The following is a 24,053-nucleotide window of genomic DNA, read 5'->3' on the forward strand; positions in this document are numbered from 1 at the left end:
ATGATGCAGTGACTACCAGATGGGGAACAAGAGAAGACCTGGAAGAGGGTCTAAGTGTCCCAAAACTCCCTTTCTTTTTTTTTTTTTTTTTTGTGTGTGTGTGTGTGCAGAGATTTTTTTTTTATTGATTTTGTAATAATATTACATTAAAAATATATATGTAAGGTCCCATTGAACCCCACCCCCCCCCACCCCACCTCTCCCCCCCCCCCCCAAGCAACACTCGTTCCCATCATCATGACACATTCATTGGATTTGGTAAGTACATCTTTGGGCACCACTGCACCTCATAGTCAATGGTCCACATCATGGCCCATACTCTCCTCCATTCCATCCAGTGGGCCCTGTGAGGATTTACAATGTCCGGTGATTGCCTCTGAAGCACCATCCAGGGCAGCTCCATGTCCCAAAGACGCCTCCACCTCTCATCTCTTCCTGCCTTTCCCCATGCCCATCAGCCACCATGTCCACTTTTCCCAATCCAATGCCACCTCTTCTATGTGGACATCGGATTGGTTGTGTCCATTGCACCTCTATGTCAAGAGGAGGCTCAGATTCCACATGGATGCTAGATGCAATCCTCCCACTTTCAGTTGTAATCACTCTAGGCTCCATGGTGTGGTGAAAACTCCCTTTCTTAATGTTCAAAACAATCTCTACCTTAAAAATTTCATACTTACCCGATTGGACGATTTCAAGCCAATACAAGAAAATTAAGTAGGTAACAACTATTATTTGGTAAACTTTCTAATTCATATTTATTAATACCTTATCAAAAATGGCTTTCCTCCCATTTCTCCCTTCTAAGGAACTCTAAATATGTCTTAATTTTACAACGTTTATTCAGTTTTTGCCAAATGGAATGGACTTTACTTAAAAGGACAGATTTCTTGATTATTTCTCTCAAAGCTTTAGTATCTATGCTTTTATAGCCTCTTCAGAATGGACATATCATTCAGTGCATGAGAGCTCAAGGAAGACTGTAACCCAAGGGCAGCCTCCCCTTGCAAGGGATTATAGACTACTGGCGTACTATCCTTTATCATTCTTCAAAACTGATTCCTGCCCATGTTGCCCTCTCAGCTTTTCAATAGTTCAATACTTAGCAGCTTATTTCTGTTTCAGCTTCATTCAAAAACCAAAAATAGAGGTAACAGGGACTGAACCCAAACTTTCAGCACTTTGAGCTGCCTCATTGTTAAGAGGCCATCAGATAAATATTCAACCACTTGATACTGCTTCTTTAACAGTGTTACCTTTAAAACATATGCAAATAAGCAGAGATTAAGAATTTTGGTTTGCCCTAATAATAACTTGACCTGTTTCAGTGCCATACAAGAGCCATTTAGATAAGGAGAAATGGTGGTTGGGAATAATTTTTAGAGACCATGATTTTTAGCTACATTAAGTGGGGACAAATAGATCAACATTTATTGCATTTGGTCAGCTAGCTGATTAACAGTAGAATTTGCATTTCATCCCCAATTTGTTTTCTCTTGATTTGTCTTTATTTCTTTTTCAATTTTTTGTTCTTTTTCAAATTTTCATAAAAAGTGAATAAATATCATGATTGTTAGTTTAAGAAAACATTTGGAAAATAAATGAGCTATAACCATGAAAAATTATATAGCACATTTTAAACCCAAAATTAATCAACTTCTAATTTGAGAGTATAAGATTCATTTCTTCATCTGGGCAATCTCTGATTCAGCAAAATATATATTTTTTTTTTCTGAAGGTAGGTAATGGAGAAGAACAAGGATGGACTTACACAATATCTGCTCTCAGAAAATTCACAGTCTAATGGAAGAAAAAAAAGGGATAGTTTTTTATGTCCATAAAAACATCTAGCTGCAAATAATCAGTGGCATAAAACAATATGACAGTATTTATTAAAACAAAGAGCCTGCTGGTCAGTGATATAGTGTGAATATATATAAGGCACTTATTCTTACTGGCTGGACTTGCTCACATGCTACCTATCAGTTGATCTAGGCTGGCTTTGGCTAATATAATTGGAGCTAATTGGCTGTGCTCCACATGTCTTTCTCATCTTCCAAAGGAGTAGCTCAGGCAGTGGAAGAAGAAGAGCACAATGAGTATATGTGCTTTTTCCAAGCTCTGTGTCCTGACTGCTAACATCCCATTGGCCAAAGCAAGTCACACAGCCAAGCTCACAGTCAAAGAACAAGTTCAAACAACAAATTCTGCCTGTAAGTGGAAGGATTCTTAAAACCAAGTGGTAAAGGACCCAATTATAAGGAGAGATAACAGACTGAAGTTGTCATTACAATCTGGCACTGAAAATGAACCAATATTTCTAAAACAAGAGGAAAAGTGTTATGATGGCTATGGAAAAGGAGCACCAGGAATGCTCATAGGAAGATATGCGTATCTTCTGCCAGAAAATTAACAGAGCTTTCACCAAAGAAGTCATAGTTTAACTATTCTTAAAACCTGCCCCTGAGAAATCAGGAAAGGCGGCATTTCTGGAAGAAAATACACAGGGCTATTATTAAGCATGGAGTTTTGAGAACATATAAAGGTATATTGTGGCTGGAGTTGAAGGCACAGAAGAAAAAATGAGAAATGGTGTTTGTGATTTAGTTTGAACCAGATAGAGAGGGCTTGTGTGCAAACCTATTATTTCATCTTACACAGTTCACTTGATTATAAACCTCTTAGGGATGAGAGTCATGTCTTCAGTCATTTCTGGGTTCCTATAATGCCTTGCACATAGAAAGTTCTCCATAAATGTTAGCTAGAATGACATCCACTCCACTAATGTAAAATTCATAAATTGAACATATCATGGTGATGAACATAAGGACTCCTTTATTATAAAGTTGTATTAGTCAGCCAAAGGGGTACTGATGCAAAATACCAGAAATTTATTGGCATTTATAAGGGGTATTTTGGGGGATAGAAGCTTACAGTTACCAGGACATAAAGCATAAGTTATTTCCCTCACCAAAATTTAATGCCATGTGTTAGAGCAAGATGGCTGCCAATAGCTGCCAGGGTTCAGGCTTCCTGGGTTCCTCTCTTCCTGGGGCTTGCCTGTCTCAGGACTCAGCTGCTCTGTTATCTCCACAAGGCCAGCTGTAGACTCTTAGATGAATGGCTTATTTCTCTTCCTGGGGCCATCTCTGTTTCCTCACAACCAAGCTCCTCTATGTGCTTACTTCTCAGAACTCCAGCTTAAGACTCCAACCTCCCTTCTCTGCATAGCAGTTTCTCTGTTAGTCTCCACCTTCCAAGGGGGCAAGGATGCAATGTCTTACTGATGTGGCCCAATCAAAGACTTAATCATTATTTAATCAAGTAAAAGTAAAACCTCTGAATCCAGTACACTCTAATATGCCCAGAGGAAAAGACCAGTTTACAAACATAATCCAATATTTCTTTTTGGAATTCATCAATAATACCAAACTGCTACACTCCACCCTCTGAATTCCAAAAAGACATTACAATATTTTTTAAAAAGCTTAAATCAGTAACTATACTAAGTACAAAATCATATCATAATCAATTCAAAGAAATACAGTTTGTCTTGAGGCAAAGTTCCTTCTGGCTGTAGACCTCTGAAACTTAACAAAATCACGTATCTGCTTCCAATACATAAATGGACAAACAAAGGATAAACATTTTCATTATTATAAGGAGAAATTGGGAAGGAAACATGAGTCATGGGTCCTCTACAGTTCAGTAAACCGCCTCTATTTGATTTCAAAGTCTGAGAGATATTCTTAAGACAATGGTTTCTTCTCCTTGGTGCCATATCGGGAAATTTCCAATTGACATTTTCTTGGTTCCACCGTTATCAAGCATCTGGGTGGCAATCAAGTGCCAGACCTCACCTTCCAAGATTGTTGGGGTGATGGCCACACTTTACCCAATATTTGAGTTAGAGTCCTAACCTCCCTAGTATAGTGATATGGAGACAAGATTCTCCCTGACTTTTGGCATACAGGCTCAACCCTCTCAGAGCAACAAGTTGACCACCTGGCCTTCCCTAATCCATGGGGGACAGGTCCACCCCTCTCAGACCTGTGGGGTACTGACTTTAACTGCCCTAATGGCCACACTTTACCCAATATTTGAGTTAGAATCCTAATCCCCCTAGTACAGTGAGGTAGAGGCAAGATTCTCCCTGACTTTTGGCATACAGAGCAACAAGTTGACCACCTGGCCTTCCCTAATCCATGGGGGACAGGTCCACCCCTCTCAGACCTGTGGGGTGCTGACTTTAACTGCCCTAATCTTTGAGGAATGTTTTCCACCCTCTCTGTACCCTGGGGTGACAAACTTTCTTTGAACATCAGATGGGAACATCCACCCCCTTTAAATTCTGGGGCAAACTCACCCTCTCTGTACACATAGGTGGGATTCCTCTCGTGGCCCAAGAATATGTCTTAATTCCAGATCTCAGTTTCCATGGTTTTCCTCTTAAAGCTGTTTCTCCTTCAATCTCTCCTTTCCATGTCCTATTTAGTCCAAGCTGACAGTAATTTTGCTTATACATCTCTCTCAAAAAGCTTTTTTTGCATGCAAGAAGCAGGGGTCTAGTCATCCAACTGTAACACTTTCCACAAGTTTTTCCTAGATAGCTGCATCTTTAATCCTGATTTATAAGTTCCAAGTATTATTAAGTCCTTGACTGGCGCACTATCTTCTGGGGACTTGATTTCCAGAGGTTTAGAATTTCCAGAATCAGTTCCTGTTATTTTTGTGCCCAACAACTCAGTCCTCAGCCTATTTTGCTCATCTAGCATTTTGCTATAAGCTGCAAGGAGAAGCCAAGATGCATTCTCCAAGTTTACTTTGGAAAGTTCTTCAGTTGTAGGCCCAGGCTCACCATTTTCAAATTCTGACTTCCATAAAACATCAGGAGTCAATCTAGCTAAGTTCTTTGCAACTTTAAAACATGGATCGTCTTTGCTCCAGTTTCCAATAATACTTTCACCATTTACTTCTAAGACATCATAAAAAGTCTCTTTGGTATCTACGTTGCTATCAACAGTCTCTTCAAAGTGATCTAGGCCTTTTCCATCCTGCATTTCACAATTCCTCCAAAAAATATCCCTTACCCATTTATAAAACTGTTCCAACATTTTAGGAATTATAAAAAGCACTTGCCTTCTCTAGTACCAAATTCTGTATTAGTCAGCCAAAGAGGCGCTGATGCAAAATACCAGAAATCTGTTGGCATTTATAAAGGGTGTTTTGGGGGAGTGGAAGATTACAGTACCAGGCCATAAAGCATAAATTATTTCCCTCACCAAAGTTTATTGCCACATGTTAGAGCAAGAAGGCTGCCTATAACTGCCAGGTTTTGGGCTTCCTGGGTTCCTCTCTTCTTGGGACTTGCCTATCTCAGGGATCAGCTGCTCTATTATCTCCACAAGGCCAGCTGTAGACTCTTAGATGAATAGCTTGTTTCTATTCCCAGGGCCTTCTCTATTTCCTCACGACCAAGCTCCTCCATGTGCTTACTTCTCAGGACTCCAGCTTAAGACTCCAACCCCTCTTCTCTGCAGAGCAATTTCTCTGTGAATCCCTACTCACCAAGGGGGCAAGGATGCAATGTCCTACTGATGTGGCCCAATCAAAATCTTACTCATTTTTTAATCAAGTAAAAGTAAAACCTCTGAATCCAGTATACTGTAATATGCCAGAGGAAAAGACCAGTTTACAAACAAAATCCAATATTTCTTTTCAGAATTCATCAATAATATCAAATTGCTAAAAAATCAACATTTTACTCTCCATGGTTTCAACTTTTCAGGTCTTCCCTACTCAAGTTCTGAAGCAGATTTTTGAACTTCAATGGATTTGGACTTTATTTAAAAAAGAAGGTAATATATAGAGTTTTATTTCTCCCTAGGAATTTTATAGTGAGAATGGAGATATATCCAAATTAGGGTCATATCCATAATGTTGACTTAACTTATTGGAGCATATTTAACAACTTCTTAGACCATATGCTAGAATGCAATATAAAAAGGGATATAAAATAGGAAGTAAATTTTGTCCCAGGGTCCTATTCTAACCCTTTTCCAACACCATTAAAAGGCAAAACTAAACTTCCCACCAATGGTTCCAGGAAGATACTAAAAATACAGTAATAGTATTGGAGGAGTGGCATCAAAAGACAAGAACAAGGTGTCCATGATATAGGAATGATTCCCTTCTTCTGAGAGAGACAAATACACTGTCATTTAGCCATAAACTTAAAGATTAAGCCCATAGTTTAAGATAAAAAAGCTGGAAATATTAGGTGGATTTAACTATTGTTATGACCTCAAAATTCCATGAGATTACTCTCACCAGTGCAACACTTTGGGTCTCACTCTCCCCAACTCCTGACCTATTTTCATTTATGAAAAAGTAAGGTGTTGATTAATACATACTATAAGCCTGATGAGGTAGATCAAATTAATAAAAATAAAAGATACGAATTATGACTCAAAAGGCAAGTCTGGTTGATTCTAAGTATGTCCTTTCTGCTGACCCAAACTCTCCTTTGAGTGAGCCAACCCCAGGTCTAGACTTAGAGAGGGCATTTATTAGTGTTAGACCCCAAAGCTGGGCCTTTGAGGATAACCAGAGATGTAGAGAAAAAAAACTTTAACATGATATTTAGGCAGAACTTACATTTATTATGTTTGCAGACAGGAGTCAAGGTCAGTCTAAAGCTACTCAGACTGTACTCCCTGTGCTGCAGTTTTACTCTGGCTTAAATACCTAAGTTTTAGCATTTGCTTTGACTGTGCATTAGGTTTTATGCATATGGATGAATATACATAGCTATATAATTGTATGATTAATATATTCAGGAAATCATGCTTGCACATACATTGCATGATCAAAAAAGGGGCAGATAACTCCAGTGGGAAATTTATTATGTTAATTAAGCAAGTTGAAGTGAGGACAGCAAGGGGCTTCTTCTGCACAGGTCTGGCCAACTTGGTTGAAGCTGGTTTTCATACTCCATTGCTTCAACAGGATATTCTTGACCACAGGAAACAGAATTTGGCACCAAGAGAGGGTTGCATCTCATTACTTTTTAATTTACATATAATTGTTTCCTTTGTATCCTAGCAACAGGAAGAGAAACTAGTTACTTTCAGGTATTCTGTCATCCTCCATCCATCATTAACAAGTCCATAGGTCCATGTTCTTCTATCAGCTCCATCAGTAATAAAGCTTCCATTTTGATTACCAGATGACTCATGTCTTATTTTCAATTGGTTTCAAACATAAAGAGAGAAGAAAGGGATGGTATTTTTTTCTTGCAAAACCACAAAAGGAAGTACTCTGACTTATCCATCTTAATATTCCTCACAGTGCTAGAATGGTGTCAGGTTCATAGTGGATGCTGAAAAGAACATTAAAAGAACAAAACTGGAATTTCTGACATCAAAATCTAGTGTATTCTTTGATGTGAGATCTCTTGGGTTCCTTTTGAAAAAAGTAGAGCTCCTCTTAGTGTCATTGGCCAACATTTTTCTTCTCCACACATCTGTTTAATTTCTCAAGTGCTCATGGTCTATAAACTCTTTTATCTCCCCATTGGACACTATAGCATGGTGACCACAGAGATAGCCAAGTGCTTTGTTATACTTAGTAATGAAAAGGTTGGTATGGTTATAAAATGATACCATCTGTGTTCAGTTTGGGGGTTTCACAGAGACAACCAGGGCCCATTTCAATGAAACAGTAAAACTTTATCATTCTACCTGCTGTCTGTGTTACCTCAATGGAAGCTACCTGGATAGTGATCTTTTCTTAAAAATATTATATTGCATACCTGTGATTTCTCCTACTCTACCTCGTATTTCAGGCAGTCTTTCAATTAACTGAAATGATAATTGAGATATTATCTCAATGATAACTGAAAATAATCAAATAGTTCTCAAATCTTTGCCAAAGTTTTCTTACTGTGCCTACAGCAGAAAATGTACTATATTGGAAAGAGCTCTCAGCAATAAAGATTGAGGTTGGTCTAATATAGAAAATAGAGTTGATAAGACCAGGTGATTGTTAGATTCGATATAGTAGTAAAGAGGAACCCAAACTTAACCGAATATCCAGATGACAGAGGAAAGGTATCCTTTTCTCATTTTAAATTCATAAGATCCTTATTTCTCAATATAACGTTGTCAGAATTATTGAAAAGTGTTTCCTTAAAGTATGACAAAATAGTAACCACCAAAGTGCTTGTGGTTAAAGGATGAAAAGTAATCAGTCGTAGATGCACAGAATGTTGAGCTAGAAAGAACTTCAGAAAAACCCTGGTCCACGTTCTTCATTCTTTCCAATTAAGAAACAAAGAACCTTTAAAGAGACCCACAGGTTCTATGGTCATGGCAGATGGAGTTCACTGCCATGTCAGTTGGCCCTTCTTTGGAGCTGTGTTTCTGTGTGATGGAGCTGGACTCAGATATGATCTCTTTTCACAAGCCTTTCATGCTACTTTACTGGAATTGTATTTGGTGCTGGGGTTTAAGATCTATCTAGGGGATTTGAATCTCTGGACTGACAATATGATAGCCAGGCCCTGAGCCTCAACAGACTTCAGCTCCTACACTCTGATTTATTGAACTTACCCCACTCAGTTAACATGGAGTTGAAGAATGTCAACCACCACACCAGGGAGCCTAGAGTGCCTACAACTGAAAGCAGGAGGATTGCAGCCAGTATCCATGTGGAATCTAAGCCCCCTCTTGACATAGATGTGGAATGGACATAACCAAGCCAAGGCCCACAGGAAGGAGGAATACAGTAAGGATTAGAGTGGACTTAATGATATTCTATTCATGAACAATTGTGGTTAATAATGAAGAAAATGTGGCATTGGTGTGGAAAAAGTGGCCATGGTGCCTGCCGGGGGCGGGGAATAGGAGGAAGAGATGAGATCTGGAGGCATTTTCGGGACTTGGAGTTGTCCTGAGTGGTGCTGCAGGGACAATTGTCGGACATTCTATGTCCTCCCATGGCCCACTGGATGGAACGTGGGAGAGTGTGGGCTATGGTGTGGACCATAGGCTATGGGGTGCAGCGATGCCCAGAGATGTACTCACCAGATGCAATGGATGTGTCATGATGATGGGGGAGAGTGTTACTGTGGGGGGAGTGGTGGGGTGGGGGCGGTGGGGGTGAATGGGGACCTCATATTTTTTGAATGTAATATTTTTTTAAAAAATGGATAAATAAAATAAAGTTAAAAAAAAAGAAACAAAGAATCTGAGAAATTAAGTGACTGCCCAAAAGCATGCACCAATTTGCAGAACCTAAATTATGATCTCCTTTCCATAGGTCCAGGGGAAATGGCAGCCCACTAGGAATTAGGGATCAGTTAAAGAGTTTGTTTTCTTTATAAATTTTTAAAATACACTTTGTGGTGATCTGGAGCTGTGTACCCTAGAAAAACATATTCTTTTTTTTTTTTAATTTATTTTTTTTATTTATTTTTTTTAATTTTTTTATTGATTTTGTAATAATATTACATTAAAAATATATATATATGAGGTCCCATTCAACCCCACCACCCCCACCCCACCTCTCCCTCCCAGCAACACTCATTTCCATCATCATGACACATCCATTGCATTTGGTAAGTACATCTTTGGGCACCTCTGCACCTCATGGTCAATGGTCCACATCATGGCCCATACTCTCCCCCATTCGAAAAACATGTTCTTAAACTTAATCCATTCCTGTGGGTGGGGACTCTTGTGAATTAGACTTTTGTTGAAGCTACTTCAGTTAAGGTGTAGCCCAGAGAATCAGAATGGGTCTTAGCCCTACTACCAAAGGCCTTATAGGGAGGTCACAAAGAGTGAGAGAAAGCCAGAGGGAGCCGGCGGAGCTGAAAGTCAAACGAACACAGAAAAGAAGGGAGACACTAGGAGATGTCACCCTGTGCATTGCTATGGTATAGAAAAGCTGAGGACCAAGAATCACCAATAGCCAGTCCCTGAACACCACAGTCTCACATTGTCTTCATGATGCCTTGATTTTGGACGTCTAGCCTCAAAACCATGAGTCATAAATTCCTGTGGTTTAAGTCAGCCCATCACATGGTATTTGCTTTAGCAACAAGAAAACTAAAACACCCTTCAAGGAAGACATTGTAATTTCTATTTTACTGATGAGGAAACAGGTTCAAGGAGACTAATTCACTTGTCCACGTTCACACAGTTTGGACATGGCATAGCCAGAAAGGGAGCACAAGTCTTTCCAACTTTTACACCATCCTGCATCCCCACTCTCCACAGTGTTGTAAGTTAGTTCAATGGTATGCAATTTTTTCCCAAGACATGACACCAGTATAAATCTATTTCTTTTCCCTGGAGTCTGAAAAGGCAAACAGTTCTTAAAATTAAATCTAAATATAAAAGCTACTTTTCCCTACGCATGTGACTAAAAAGCCAGGTTTCCTTTCAGGTGTCTTATTTGATCTCCTTAAAAGATTGTTTCCTTCAGGCCATTAAAATAAGTGTTTTTTGCAGGGCTTGAGCACTCAAAGGCTGCGTCAGCAGACTGATGGAGTGGAGTGCCTTTGAAAACGCTGCATGTCGATTTATTTCACAGGGAATATAAAAGGGAGGCTTTTATCACCATGCTTCTGTGATAAAACAACAGGAAAACACAGGCACGATCCTCAGTGGTGAGTAGAAATGACCAGCACAAGGACCCTGCTGGGCCAGGGCACTGCGGCTGCAATGCCATACCTCTGCCTGGGCCAGATGTCAGCTTCCACTCGCATGCTCTTCTCCTTGTAGAATAATCACTGGACTGCCAAAGGGAAACAGGACCCCTGGGCTGTTCTGAGAGGCAGACAGTGGACCTAGTAAGAGCAGGAATCTTGGACTCAGAATAACTCAGATTCAAATCTCAACTTTTTATCTTTTTCACCAGGTGAATTTATGGCCAATTGCTTAATCTGGTCCTCAAATTACTTCTCTTTAAAACTGAAGTAATAACACCTACTTCACAGGATTATTGTTAAGAATTGTGTGCAATGTGTGTAGAAAGCAGCTTAGTACCATTGCCTACAACATGGAAAGGATGTTGGGTAGTGGGAGAACCTTGCTAATTTGGCATATTTCTTTCCCATTCACTCTAATAAATAATATTATGGGAATTCTGAATAATAACCTATTACAATTAGGTTATTGCAGAGACCTTTCCTATTCATTATAGTATGTGCTCTCTTTTTTTTTTTTGTCTTTATTTTTTTTTTAATATTACATTCAAAAAATATGAGGTCCCCATATACCCCCATCCCCCTCATCCACTCCTCCCCCATAACAGCAATCTCCTCCATCATCATAAGACATTCATTGCATTTGGTGAATACATCTCTGAGCACTGCTGTACTTCATGGTCAATGGTCCACATCATAGCCCACACTCTCCCACAGTCCACCCAGTGGGCTATGGGAGGACATACAATGTCTGGTAACTGTCCCTCCTGCACCACCCAGGACAACTTCAAGTCCCGAAAACACCCCCACATCACATCTCTTCCTCCCACTTCCTACCCCCAGGAGCCACCATGGCCACTTTCTCCACACCAATGCCACATTTTCTTCAATTACTAATCACAACAGTTCATGAATAGATTAGTAAGTCCACTATAAGCCATACTCTATTCCTCCATCCTGTGGACCTTGGAATGGTTGTGTCCTCTCCACATCTATATCAAGAGGGGGCACTCTTGGCTCCCTGGTGTGGTGGTTGAACTTCTTCACCTCCATGTTAGCTGAGTGGGGTAAGTCCAATAAACCAGAGTGTAGGAGCTGAAGTATGTTGAGGCTCAGGGCCTGGTTATCACATGGTCAGTCCAGAGATTCAAGTCCCCTGTGTATACATTAAACCCCAGCACCAACTACAGTTCCGGTAAAAGTAACAGGAGAGACTTGACTTGTGGGCAAAGATCACATCTAAGTCCAGCTCCATCACAGAGAAACACAAACTCCAAAGTAGGGCCAACTGACATGGCACTGAACTACATCTACCTTGACCATAGAACCTGTGGGTCTCTGTAGCCCTCAGAAGAACCAATTCCTGGGGTTGTATCTACTTTATCTGTCTCTGGGACTCTGCTCAGGTGTGAATAAGGGCAACCCCTCTGATTACCTCCCAGCTCTTTTTGGAGACTCATAGCCATATAAACTCATTTGTACTTTCCATTTCCCCCTTTTATTCAGGTCAAAAAGCATTTTTAACTCCTGGTATTATATGTAGACTCAGATATTCTGCTGGTCCGAGTTGACCTTTTATTCAAGGTCATTTTCTAGTTACATCATCAGCTGGTACTTGGTGGTAATCCCTTGAGGCCAGGGAGGCTCATCCCTGACAGTCATGTCCCATGCTGGAGGCAAGGCAATACATTCACATGCTGAGTTTGGTTTTGAGACTGGCCACATTTGAGCAACATGGAGGCTCTCAGGAGGTAACTCTTAGGGACCCTGCAGCTCTAGGCCTTGTTCTTATTTCAGGTGCACAGGCTCACAAGCATAGTCATTAATATCAAGGGCTCATTGTTGGATCTTCTTTCTTTTCTGGTCTTTGCCATTGCACTTGGGGGAATGTTGCTGTTCCTTTAGGGACTGTGATAGAGCTCCCCTGGCTAGGAGCTCAGCACTCCCTCAGTTGTTGTTTTTAATTTTATCCACTATGAAAATATCCAAACATTTTTATATACCCTGGATAAATGCCCTGGAGAACTCCCTGCCAACCATGTGTCCCCTGTCAATAACATCCCACACCAGTATTCCTCCCCTGCCATTGTTGAACCTCTCTGTGATCCAAAACCTCCTGAAAAGTGAAGCCCAATATATTGCCAGGGTCCATTAATAGTAAAATGGAACATAGTGAAGAGTTTAAAGGTTAGATATAGAATACATATTAATTTAGAAAAATTAAGGTAAAAATAAATTGGGGTATCAAAAAATTTAAAAATGCAAAAGATTTGTTTTTGATGTTTTGCCTTCCATCACTGCAATAAGTGTTGCCCTGTATGCAAATTGGCAAGGCAACTACTTCCATCTTTCCCTCAGTGTCTACGTCCTATCTTTTTCTTTTCTTTTTTCTAGTTATTAAGCTTATCTTCACAAAAGTTTTAGATCACAGTAATTCATATATACAATATACAGTACTCCTACATATACAACATAAACCCTTTTCCCTTCCACAGCAATAATCTTTTTACATATTCATACTATATTTACTGAAACTGATGTACAGATATTGAGACAATAGCTTTCAAACAAGGTAACATTTGGGTTTACATTGTGGTTTATATTTTAGACTATACAATTTTCTAAATTTTTAGTTATCTTATGTTTTACATTATGATTTACATTTTAGCCTATCAGCCCCTATATATTTTTGGTGTAATTTTACATGTCTTATATCCAACCTTGCATACTCTTGTGGAACACTTCTATTGCCCACACAGTTACATTGGTTCCATCCGTTCAATACCTCTTTCCCCCTCCCCTTAGGGCCCACCATGACAGTCAATCTTCATTGCTTGAAGGGCCATGTTCAGAGATACTTGCAACAGTGTTGAGGGTTTGACATGGTCAACTGCCCTAATGCACTGCGAGCCACCATTTCTCTTGAGAGATACAATTCCCTCTATTTGAGAGAATCAGTCCTCCCCAGGATGTGGGTATACCTTCACTCTCATTATATGGGTCTCTATCCAATGATATAACCCACTATGGCAAAATGAGCACTCACACACTCCCTAGAAGCCTGTCCTATGTCAGATTATCCCCTTTAAGCGTCTTAAACAGGTAACCTTATTATATTTTTGAAAAACTTTTCTCAGCATTATACTCTCAACCAAATACCTGACAATTTCCTATGTTCGTATGTTGCCCCACCCTCCCCCCAATTCCTTGGGCAATATTACCAATTTCCCATCCCTAACCCCCCTCAAGCCCACAAAGCCCCACCCAAAGGTAACCCTATGCCCCCATTTTATCCCTTCCTTATACAAATACTTACCTCCAGCTTATCAAAGATTTCACCCATGTAGGTGTCAACTTACATCCTTCCTCTACCCCCCAATTTCCTTTAAGCCTATCACTACATGAGTATGTGCTCTTTATGGCAACTTTGTAAGATGGGTAGGGCAGAGGCATCATTGTCCCCATTTGACAGATAAAGAAGGAGACTCCAAAATGGTAAACACTTTTCCTGAAGTCACAGAGGTGTAAGTGACACAACCAGGATTTGACCCCAGATACTGTGTCTCTCAGTCTAGTGTCTTTTCTCTGAACTGTACCAATGTGATGTGTATTTAAAGTCCAAATCAATATTCCATTTTACTGTAAATAAATAAAATCAAGAGTTAGCCAGCTCAGCCTGTCCATCAAAAAAGACCACACTTTCTCTTCAGGGTGTCTTAAAGTCACAACCACTAATACTTAAGTGTCTTGGTTTACTAGAGCTGCTGTAACAGAGTACCACAGACTAGTTGGCTTGAGTAACAGAAATTTTTTTATCTCACAGCTCTGGAGACGAGAAGATCAAAATCAAGTTGTCAGCAGGGCCATGCTTTCTCTGAAGTCTGAAGGGTTCTGGCGGAGTCTCGCCGGCAATTCATGATGTTCCTTTGCTTGTGGCATAACTCAGTCTTGCCCTCCATCCCATGGGGTCTCTCTCTCTCTCTCTCTCTCTCTCTCTCTCTCTCTCTCTCTCTCTCTCTCTCTCTCTCTCTCTCTCTCTCTCTCTCTCTCTCTCTCTCTCTCTTTCTCTGTGTTCAATTTCCTTTACTTATAAGGACAGCAGTCATCTTGGATCCAGTTTGTCCTCATCTTAACCAGAGCACCTTCAAAGATGCTATTTCCAAATAGGACCACATTCACAAGACCAGGAATTAGGACTTGAATATATCTTTTGGAGGGAAATAATTCAGTCTATGACACAAAGCAAGTAGATATGCAGTGGCCCATTTTATGAATAATATGAGACTCCAGAATGAAATGTCTCACTGTACAAGTCTTCTGATTACTGACAAGAAAGAGAGACTTTCCAGTAAACACACAATAGCAGTTTGATATGGTTATGAATTCCAAAAATAGATATTGGATTATGTTTCTAATCTGGTTTGTACCTGGGCATGATTAAGTTATGATTAGGGCTTTGATTGGGCCTGGTCATTAGGGCATGGCAAAGGCATGGTAAAGGACAGAGTTGAGGGTTTCTGATGTTGGAATTTTGATGTTGAGTTTGATGCTGATGTCTTAAAGTGGAGCCCCAGTAAGTAAGCTCACAGAGGGAAAGAGAAGCAAGCCCCAGGAAGAGATGACCTGAGCCAGAAGAACACAGAGGAATAGAGACAGCTCCTTAGACACAGCAGAAACCCCAAGGAGAGAGACAGAGCCATTCACTTGATAGCCTATAGCTGAACTTGTGGAGAAAACAGAGGAGCTGAGCACAGAGGAACCCAGGAAGCCTGAACCTTCATAGACGTGAGCAGCCATCTTGCTCCAACATGTGAGAATAGACTTTGGTGAGGGAAGTAACTTATGCTTTATGACCAGGTATCTGTAAGCTCCTACTCTAAATAAATACCCTTTATAAAAACCAACCAATTTCTGGTATTTTGCATCAGCACTCCTTTGGCTGACTAATACACCCACTTAACATTTGTTTTTGTTATTTTTGTTGTTAAATAACACACTTGATTTTGTAGTTTGAGGCTGCCTTGTCAATCGTTAAAGACTTCCCAGTGAAATGGAGAGGCTCCTGAATTAGGAGACAGGATACATGGGTTCCCCAACTGGTTCTGACTCTAAAGCAGTTTTGTGGCTTGGTCAAGTCACTTCATCCAACTGATGGGCTTCAATTCTTTCATCTCTGACATGGGATGAGGTTGCTTTCCAATCTAACATTCTCAGTCTCTGTCCTTCACAGACATGATGAAACGTCCCCTGCAGGGTAATGACTGCACATAGTTGAACTCTGATAAATCATAGTAGCTACTACATAAATACTATCTTCTCCCTGCTTTGAAAAGTAAGGTATTTTGTTTTAAAGTGAATTCTTAGCATCAGCCCATGTGACAGGAAAAGCTCAAGAGTTAGAGTCAGATATCCTGGGTCCCAGGCCTCTGTTTGCTCTTATAACCTGTATGACCCTGGAAAAGCCACTTGACTTTTCTGAGCTTCTCTTTGTTCACCCTTAAGATGGGGATGTTTACCTTCCTGGCTCTTTGTGAGCTGCAATTGCATCAAATATGCTATCGTTCTTAGTAAATTGCTCTGTGTTATATATATTTGTACTGGGTATGAATACCACAAATCTGGGTATAATAAATACCTCTCCAGGTTATTAAATAAAATTTATCGCTAATTCCCTAACCTACTAGGTTGAAAAGGAATTCAACAATCCCAGTCAGCATTCGAGCCCTTTCTCCCTTTAATTCTCCTTCTAGAACTCGACAAATATCCCAAGGATCACCCACAGTTTGGAGTATTCATGAAAGTCCTATCTGGACAGCATTAGTTTCTTCTGGAAACACCAACCCCCAAACCTGCAGGACTCCAGGGGCAGGCAGCTCCTCCTTGCCTTGCTATTAATAGCTCAGGCACAGGTTTTCATGTAGCCAGTCCCTCTCCACCATTTCCACTCAGAAGTCAGTCCCATCACGTATGTTTCCACTGACAGAGTGGATTTTGTCCACAGAAATTCAACTAAAAACACCAATGTGAACTTAGCTGTCCTCAACCACTCCCCACCCCAGCCTCTTACTTACTTCAGTCCCTTATCGCAAAGGTTACCCAGCAGAACGCCCCTTCTGCAAACCTCAGTTTCTTCAGCAATACCTACAAATCTAGCCTTCTGCACAAAGGTTCCTTTTGCCAAAGACTGGGAGGGGTGTCTTCTTGAGATGGAACCTCAGTTTCTTCAGCAATACCTACAAATCTAGCCTTCTGCACAAAGGTTCCTTTTGCCAAAGACTGGGAGGGGTGTCTTCTTGAGATGGGGTGCATCTTGTGCGCATAGCACTGGAAGAAACTATATGCTCATTAGGTATATGAACAAATTATCCCAACAGTTATTTTCTTTCTTACTTCAATTGCACATGAACAGTATTTGGGAAGGTCACATCATAAAGAGTCCCTTTCAATGTTGATGATTTTGAAAATGTGAGAAAATTTCCTAAAAAGTTTGAGCCAGAACAAGTTGGAGGCAAGATGGTCGCTGAGTGAACTTGCCTTTGCGGTAGGTCCCAGGAGGAGACGGTTGGGCACGGCTGCAGGCTCTCCAAGGTCGGGCTTTTTCGGGATTTTTGCAGGGCAGAAGTGCCTGGACATCGATTGGGTGGAAAGGTAACGGAGAGGATTGGTCTGGTAGATATAGTTTGGGTTCTATTGCCTGTGGGTGAGACCCGCGCGGGCTCCTCCCTGCTGCGGGTGGGGGGAGTCGCGGTTCAGCCCAGCGGCACCGCTTTTACACGGCTCTGAGCTGTCGAGGAGTTCACGAGCTCTGGGCGAGCTGTGCACGGGTTGATGCGACGGGTCGCCTTTGCAGTGGGATTTGGGAAGATAGACGGTGCTTTGATGTGAAGCGGGAGAAACTTGTGATTGCGAAAATAAACAATAGTGCTTCCGCCTGAAGCCCCGCCCCCAAAAGCCCGGCAGCCGGTCTCCGACCCAAATAGGCTGTAGGCAATAAAGAGACGTAATTGGAAAGTTGTATTAGGCTGCGGCAAGGGAGGGGGATACATCTGGAAGCAGATTAGGGAATATTTTGCGAAGCTTGGGAAATCCGATTTTAGAATCTGTTTTCGGCGTCACAGGCCGGGCTTCAGATCTGTACTAGCAAAGTGGCTGCGGTGTAGAGGCGCCCTCTAGTGGCAGAGGTTTGGAATCACAGGACGGGAGCTGTCTAAAAGCTGAAGTGAAATATACTAATGAGCCCAGCTAAGTAAATGAATTGCAGGGTTCAGTCATAATATAAAGTTTGCGGATCTGACTTCCCCCTTAAGGCTGGCACCCAGCTGAGGGGATCCCTGAGGGCTGTATTACACTGCGGGGCTCCCAGGCTTCCTGTAGACCAGATTGGAGGGTGCCAAGTCTGAATTCCCTAAAATCTGGTGGCCCACACCACAGAGACTCACATCTCTTGAGACCTCAATATCTCAGACTTTCCATCCCTGAATCCATCACGCACTGAGGTCCATCTGAGGTCCTTAAATGCCCTAGCCTTCAACGTTGGCATTCTTTCCTTATCGTTTCATTTTGTTTTGTTTTTATTTTCATTTTGACTTATTCTTTACTTTTTTCAATTTCCTGATTGCTAACACCGCATTATCCCCTAGTCTTCTCTCACAGCGTATCCCCCAAAGTCTTTCTTTTACTCAGTTATTTAAGGCTTTTTTTCATGGTAGGTGCTGTGAAGTGGGTGTTTTAATTCTGGGTCGTGCATATCTGTTTTTTTTTTCTTTCCCCTATCTGTTCCCCACCCCTTGCCCATCCCCTTCTACTTTCTTCCTCTCGTCCCTTCCCCCCCACTTTCTTTTTTTTTCTTTCTTTCTTTTTTTCTGTTGTCTCTCTCCCTCTTGTCCCTCATATTCTACTTAGTTTATTTTAACTCAATTATAAAATAGGTGCGGCAGGAAACACCTCACATTCGCTGGGGTTTTCTCATCCTCCACTGCCTCATTTCTGTGTGAACTGATTTAGCCTACCTGCACTATCCTCTTCCCCCTACATCTTGATACCTGCCACCATCTACTGGCTCTCCCATATTCCACCTCCCACCTCCCTTTCTTCGATCCACGAAGGGTCTAAGTCTTAACTTCTAATACCTATGTTTTGTTTTCTGTCTGTTATCCACTCTTGAAACTATTACCATTTTTTTCCTCTTTCCCTCTCTCACGAAATCAATAGCTTTTTAGCTCATAACATAATCCTCCCATATTCAATCACCTACCTCATAATAGGTACTCTACCTACTGCTATAACTCTACACAATTTACATAAATCTAACCTCCATCCTCCCAGATCTCATATTCTTGCTTTGATAACATATATCACCAATATTACTTTACACTTTTCCCTTGCTTACACAATTGCCTTCCCCCAACACTAATACTTTCCTTTAAAGTGAACTTAACCAACAACAAGAAACTAGAATAAGAAGAAAAAAGTGACAAAGAGAAGATATAACACCTATGCAAAAATAACAGCTAATTAACCTCCAAGAGCAGACAAAGAAGCTAAGGAACTGATTAAATCCGTCAAGATAAAGAGATGACCAGAAAGCAACAAAAATCTACAAACCAAACCAGTAATCAGGAAAACATGGCTGAATCCAATCAACAAACCAATAATCACGAAGGGGAGCAAAACTTGGCACAAGCAATGAAAGATCTCAGAACATTTATCACCGACAAATTTGACGAAGTAATGAAAGAGGTTAACAACATGAAGACATCACTTGGAGGGGAAATTGCAGACATAAGAAAAAACATAACAGATATGATGGGAATGAACACCACAGTTCAAGAAATCAAAAATACACTTGCAGCAAATATCAGCAGACTAGAAGAGACAGAGCAGAGAATTAGTGATGTGGAAGACAGTACTTCAGAAATCAAACAGATAGGAGAAGGCGTCAATAGGAAGATAGAAAAAATCCAATTAGGATTTAGGGACCTGAATGACAATGCAAAACGCTCAAACATACGTATTATAGGCATTCCAGAAGGTGAAGAGAAGGGAAAGGGGTCAGAAGGAATGCTGCAGGAAATAATGGCTGAAAACTTCCCAAATCTACTGAAAGAGACAGATGTACATATACAAGAAGCACAGCGCACTCCACAAGTCATAAACCCCAACAGGCCCACCCCAAGACATATACTTGTCAAATTATCCAATGCTCAAGACAAAGAGAAAATCCTAAAAGCAGCAAGAGAAAAGAAAACCATCACATACAAGGGAAGCTCAATTAGATTAAGTGCTGATTTCTCTTCTGAAACCATGGAGGCAAGAAGGCAGTGGTATGATATAGTCAAGGTACTAAAGGAAAGAAATTTCCAACCAAGAATACTCTATCCAGCTAAATTAGCATTCAAACATGATGGAGAGTTCAAAATATTCGCAGACAAACAGAAACTGAAAGAGTATACCAACAAGAAACCTCCCCTTCAAGAAATTCTAAAGGGAGTTCTACAGGAAGAAAGGAAAAAACAGGAAAGGCAGAGTTGGAGGAGAGTATAAGACCAACAACAATAACAAAAAAGACAAAAAAATATATATACAAACAAAATATGACAAACACAAATCCAATCAAAATATGGCTAGCACAAATAATTCCTTGACAGTAATAACACTGACTGTCAATGGATTAAACTCACCTATCAAAAGATTCAGACTGGGACATTGGATAAGGAAATAAGACCCATCCATATGCTGTCTACAAGAGACACATCATAGACCCAGAGATGCATGGAGATTGAAAGTGAATGGCTGGAAAACAATCATACAAGCTAACAATAGCCAAAAAAAGGCAGGAGTAGCTATATTAATATCAGACAAAATAGATTTTAAATGTGAAACAATTGTGAGAGACAAAGAAGGATACTACATTTTAGTGAAAGGAAAAATCTGTCAAGAAGATCGAACAATCATAAATATCTATGCCCCTAACAAGGGTGCCTCTAAATACGTCAGGCAAGCGCTGGAAAAACTAAGTGAAAGAATAGATACATCTACAATTATAGTGGGAGATTTTAATACACCACTATCAACTCTGGACAGAACATCTCAAAAGAGAATCACCAAAGAAACAAAACATCTGAATAGTATATTAGAGGAGCTGGATCTAATAGATATATATAGATCGCTACACCCAAACACAGCAGGATATACATTTTTCTCAAGCACACATGGATCATTCTCCAAGATAGATCATATGCTAGGCCACAAAGAAAGGCTGAATGAATTCAGAAAGATTGAAATCATACAAAACATTATCTCTGACCACAGTGAAGTCAAGCTGGAGATTTGCAAGGGACAGAAGCCCAGATTTCACACCACGATTTGGAAATTAAACAGCACACTCTTAGAAAAACAGTGGGTCAAAGAGGAAATCTCAAAAGAAATCAATGACTACCTTGAAACAAATGATAATGATAACACAACATACCAAAATTTATGGGAAGCAGCAAAAGCAGTACTGAGAGGGAAGTTTATAGCCATAAATTCATATATCAAAAAAGAAGAAAGAGCAAAAATTGAAGAACTAACTGCACATTTGAAGGAATTAGAAAAACAACAACAAAGTAACCCAACAGGAAGAAGAAGGAAGGAAATAACAAAGATAAGAGCAGAACTAAATGAAATAGAAAATAAGAAAGCACTTGAACAGATAAACAAGACCAAGAGCTGGTTTTTTGAGAAGATTAACAAAATTGACAAACCTTTAGCAACACTAACAAAGAAAAAAAGAGAGAAGATGCAAATACACAAAATAAGAAATGAGAAAGGCGATATCACCACTGACCCCTCAGAAATAAAGACTATCATAAGAGGATATTTTGAAAAACTATATTCCAACAAAAATGACAATCTAGAGGAAATGGACAAATTCCTAGAAACACATAAGCAGCCCATATTGACAAAAGAAGAAATTGATGATCTTAACAAACCAATCACAAGCAGAGAGATAGAATCAGTTATTAAAAATCTCCCAACTAAGAAGAGCCCAGGGCCAGATGGCTTCACAGGTGAATTCTACAAAACATTCCGGAAAGAACTGACACCAATCCTGCTGAAACTATTCCAAAACATCGAAACAGAAAGAACATTACCCAACTCCTTCTATGATGCCAACATTACCCTAGTACCAAAGCCAAACAAAGACATCACAAGAAAGGAAAATTGCAGACCAATTTCTCTAATGAATCTAGACGCAAAAATACTTAACAAAATACTTGCTAATCGTATTCAACAACACATTAAACGTATTATACACCATGACCAAGTGGGATTCATCCCAGGTATGCAAGGATGGTTTAACATAAGAAAATCAATCAACGTAATACACCATATAAACAGATTGAAGGAAAAAAATCATATGATTATATCTATTGATGCAGAAAAAGCATTTGACAAAATACAGCACCCTTTCTTGATAAAAACACTCCAAAAGATTGGAATACAGGGAAATTTTTTGAACATGATAAAGAGTATATATGAAAAACCTAAAGCCAATATTGTTTACAATGGAGAAATCCTAGACTCCTTCCCTCTAAACTCAGGAACAAGACAAGGATGCCCACTGTCTCCGCTCCTATTTAACATTGTCTTAGAAGTACTTGCTCGAGCACTGAGGCAAGAACCAGAAATAAAAGGCATTCAAATTGGAAAGGAAGAAGTCAAAATTTCATTATTTGCAGATGACATGATCCTATACATAGAAAACCCTGAGAGATCTACAACGAAGATTCTAGAACTCATAAATGAGTTTAGTAAAGTCACAGGTTATAAGATCAATGCGCAAAAATCAGTAGCATTTCTGTACACTAATAATGAGCAAGATCAGGAGGAAATCAAGAAACAAATACCATTCACAATAGTAAATAAAAAAATCAAATACTTAGGAATAAATTTAACTAAAGAGGTAAAGAACTTATACACCAAGAACTATACAAGATTGTTCAAGGAAATCAAAGAAGACCTAAATAAATGGAAGACTATTCCTTGTTCATGGATAGGAAGACTGAATATTATTAAGATGTCTATCCTACCAAAACTGATCTACACATTCAATGCAATCCCAATAAAAATCAATGCAGCCTTCTTTAAGGAACTAGAAAAACTAACTATGAAATTTATTTGGAAAGGAAAGAGACCCCGAATAGCCAAAGACATACTGAAAAAGAAAAATGAAATTGGAGGAATCACACTACCTGACTTCAAAACATACTACAAAGCTACGGTGGTGAAAACAGCATGGTATTGGCATAAGGAGAGACACATAGACCAATGGAATCGAATTGAAAGCTCTGATATAGAACCTCACATATACAGCCACATAATATTCGATAAAGCCACCAAACCCTCTCAACTGGGAGAGAGTGGCCTATTCAACAAATGGTGTCTGGAGAACTGGATAGCCATATGTAGAAGAATGAAAGAGGATTACCATCTCACACCCTATACAAAGATCAACTCAAGATGGATCAAAGACCTAAATATAAGAGCCAAGACCATAAAAACCTTAGAAAGCAGTGTAGGGAAACATCTACAGGACCTTGTAATAGGAAATGGATTTATGAATATCTCACCAAAAGCACGAGCAGCAAAAGAACTAATAGATAAATGGGACTACCTCAAAATTAAAGCCTTCTGCACCTCAAAGGAGTTTGTCAAGAAAGTAAAAAGGGAGCCCACACAGTGGGAGAAAATATTTGGCAATCATATATCTGATAAGAAACTTATAACGTGCATATATAAAGAACTTCTATATCTTGAAAATAAAAAGATAAACAACCCATTTAAAAAATGGGAAAAAGACTTAAACAGACACTTCTCTGAAGAAGAAATGCAAATGGCAAAAAAGCACATGAAAAAATGTTCCAAATCTCTAGCTATCAGGGAAATGCAAATCAAAACTACAATGAGATACCATCTTACACCCATAAGATTGGCAGCTATGAAAAAAACAGAAGAATACAAGTGCTGGAGAGGATGTGAAGGAAGGGGAACACTCATCCACTGCTGGTGGGAATGCAGAAGGATCCAACCGTTCTGGAGGACAGTATGGCGGTTTCTCAAAAAACTAGCCATAGATTTGCCATATGACCCAGCAATACCACTGCTTGGTATATACCCAGCAGAACTGAAAACAAGGACACAAACAGATATATGTACACCAATGTTCATAGCAGCATTGTTCACTATTGCCAAAAGTTCGAATCAACCCAAATGCCCATCAACAGATGAGTGGATCAATAAAATGTGGTATATACACACAATGGAATACTACTCGGCTGTAAGAACAAACACTCTA

The sequence above is a fragment of the Dasypus novemcinctus genome, chromosome 4 (genome assembly GCF_030445035.2).
Source record: "Dasypus novemcinctus isolate mDasNov1 chromosome 4, mDasNov1.1.hap2, whole genome shotgun sequence".
NCBI lineage: Eukaryota > Metazoa > Chordata > Mammalia > Cingulata > Dasypodidae > Dasypus > Dasypus novemcinctus.